At 36.4% G+C, this 3164-nt stretch overlaps 1 pseudogene; it reads right to left on the reverse strand.

The window, feature by feature from the left end:
* Nucleotides 1-1110: 1110 nt before the first annotated feature.
* LOC120166917 lies at nt 1111-2351 on the reverse strand (annotated as a pseudogene).
* Nucleotides 2352-3164: the final 813 nt, after the last annotated feature.

Raw genomic sequence — 3164 nt, forward strand, 5'->3', positions numbered from 1 at the left:
GTTACGTTGGAAATGAGAAGAGAGAAGCGAAAAAGAAATTCGAGATCGAAAAGGAATTTAGGGTTTAGAATGAAATTTAGAACTGTGTTGCAAGTTTTAAAAGTTGAGGGACCTAAATGCTAGCGCATGAAAAGTTCAGTGACCATATTGCAAACGTACTAACGACAGTGTAATGGCGTCAAACGACCAGGGACCATATTGCAAACATACTAAATGTTGGGGGACCTTATTACAAATGAACTAAATGTTGGGGGACTGTATTGCAAATTTTAAAAGTTGGGGGACCTAAATGAAAGCTTTAGAAAAGTTCAGTGACCATTACTATACTTTACCCTTAAGTTTTTTACATTAAATACTTTTTATTGTCGCTTGCAGCTAATCATTGGCTGTCGATTAATATCTAAAATTTTGCATTTCACTCTCTCTTCATCGGATTGGTATTCACGAAATTCATTCATAATTGATAAAATTTATCTGAAGTTCCAACATGCTAATATTCTAATCTTCTCCGGTTGGTTGTATGATGAGGTTAATTTTGAAGTATGTTGTCCGTCTTCTTGAAATAATGCTTTTCACTGTTCAAATTTTTGAACAAACACACCAAAGCTCTCAAATATGAGAGAGCCTCCCAAATCCTAAAAATAGTTAAATTTTTTATTTAGTTTTATCGATTATGAATGAATTTAATGGAAAATCAATAGTATAAAAAGAAATTAGAGTGAAATAGGAATGTTTTAGCACGACATCGGTGACAAACAACTATTCCCCGTCAACGATGACAAAAAATTTATAGTACTGAAAAGTGAATTGTTTAAAAGTTTAGTGATAAAATATATACACCCCTAAAGTTTAGTACCTAAAACGACGTCAATGATCGTACTAAAATGATTTTGTTTTGTCCATATTATCACGTCATTTGAATCTTAACGGATTAGTAGTGTAATTGAATTCAAAACCAAAATTTAGTGCTACAAATGGAGCAATTGAAAGTTTAATGATATAAATAATGCACCACCTAAAATTCAATGATATCAGAAATAGTTTACCTAAATTATAATAAATTGAAACATATAGAGAAAAAATGTATTTGTTAACTCAGATATAACTTTTTTTTATTAAGACATAATCCAAAAAGAATTGAAGGAATGTTAATGTTCCAACTGCTAAAAACTAATTAAATCTGGAAGTTCATAGTGATTATAAACAGGTACAAGAGGTAGCAGTAGATCTTTAGCAGCAACATCTCCTCCTGCAACAGTTTTGATTTCACTTGATAAACCATATTGTTGTTCGTTGATGTTTATGTTTTCTTCATCAAAAACCACCCATTTGTCTGTAATTATCGTTTTCAAGGTCCCCTTCCTGTGTTCTTCCAAAACTGTTGCCATTTCCATCTGGTTCTTCTCCTTGAAACATTCGTTGCTGTCCATTAATGTCTTGTCTGAAACCGAGACCCCATTGATTTTATTCTCTCAAGTTCTTCAAATTTTTCTTCGGGAATCTGGGTAACCGTGGAGAATTGACTAGCGTTTGAAACTCCATATTCCTTGCAAAACTCGAAGAAGAGGGAAAGCTCTTCACCCTGTTTCGTTGCCTTTTGAAGAACCTTAACCGCCAAGGTAGCTTCCTGTCTGCTAATGGAATATATCTTCAACAAAACCTTTGCGATGTCGCAGCAAATTATGCCATAGACGACGAATATCTCGACGACGACACAATCCATGGCTTTCAGGATCAATCTAACCTTCATATTCTCCGCTAGTGGCTTAAATTGAGCAACGAATCAAGCAAAGATTGCCATGTCTGCAGTCTCAAAAGCTGCTGCACCATCAACGAACGATCCTCGCTTTTCCTATTATTGTTATCTTGATTGAACAAAATGGAAGCTTTTTGATCTAGAAACGCGAAGTATTCACGGATGATACTATTGAAACCCCAGGATTTGTTAGGCTTCAAATGTCCGTCGCTGAAACTCGAAAGATCAAACGGTAAACGCGGCATCATTTCAACTACCGGCACCTTACAATGAAAAACACCATGCATGAGCATTAACCCTTTAATGGCCACCACCCAACTCTGAGTCTTCTCCATCCTACTAGACAACGCCCACGTAATAGGGCGTAGACTAACCGGCGACATTCGGATCCAAGAAAACACGACCTGCGAATTCCTCTTATCGATGTGGTATTCATCGTGACTTGTGGCCTTTACAATGGCTGCCTCCGGATCAGGATTTCTAAAGGAATTCCTCGTGGAAATATAGACCACCACAATGCTACTCTTATCTTTGATAGCACCAACGGCCTTTTTCCTCAACTTCATGTTTCCCTGTTTCGACTCGTTGCCGTTGCCCAAAGCAGCGGTGTTGAAGGGAGCCAGGGATGTGTTGAAACTTGAAAACCCTCCTAATTTTGATTGTTTCTTTTCTTTTTATAATCAACAAGAATTTTGGGTTCAACAAACTGAAAACCAACAGTCTATGACTGGAAAATTGAGCAGTGATATAGCGATGACTGCCTGTGTTGCCCTTTGTTAGCATATATTTCCAGATAAGTTTATAGCATCTATTTCCGGGGGAAAAATCATAGGTTATCTGTTCTCATACAACAACAACAACAAAACCCTATTCTCATATGAGGGAGGTAGGGTAGTAGGCTGCCCCCAACGCCAAGTTGAGAGCAGTACACCAAATTGAGAGCAGTTTCCGTTGAAGACCTCCGACAATCAAAAAAGTAAAAATAAAGATAAAATGCAATTCATATATAAATAAATAAATAAATAAATAAATACATAGTTGAACAGTCTTCATATGCTTTCTTCATATACGCATCTGTAATGGAAGTAATCCCTGCAAATAAATCCTTGCATAAAAAATCACTGCATATAGACAGAAACGTAAGACCCGACTAAATTTAAAAAGAGGAAACATGAAGAAAAGGATATACAGAAGTCAACGATAGCAAGCTACGAGAAGGAATAAAGTCAAAATGGGTTAAAACCTAAACTAAGGCAACACTACTCCGCTACCCTAGTTCTAAGCCTTCATAAATTCCAATGATAGAAACTTATATGGAAATTACTACAAAGGCATTAAAAGAAGATAGAGATGATACACTCTATGGATGTAACCCGCACTACTCGGCTACCCTGGTCTTAAGTCTCCA

The sequence above is a fragment of the Hibiscus syriacus genome, unplaced genomic scaffold (assembly GCF_006381635.1).
Source record: "Hibiscus syriacus cultivar Baekdansim isolate YM2019G1 unplaced genomic scaffold, ASM638163v2 tig00003041_pilon, whole genome shotgun sequence".
Lineage (NCBI taxonomy): Eukaryota > Viridiplantae > Streptophyta > Magnoliopsida > Malvales > Malvaceae > Hibiscus > Hibiscus syriacus.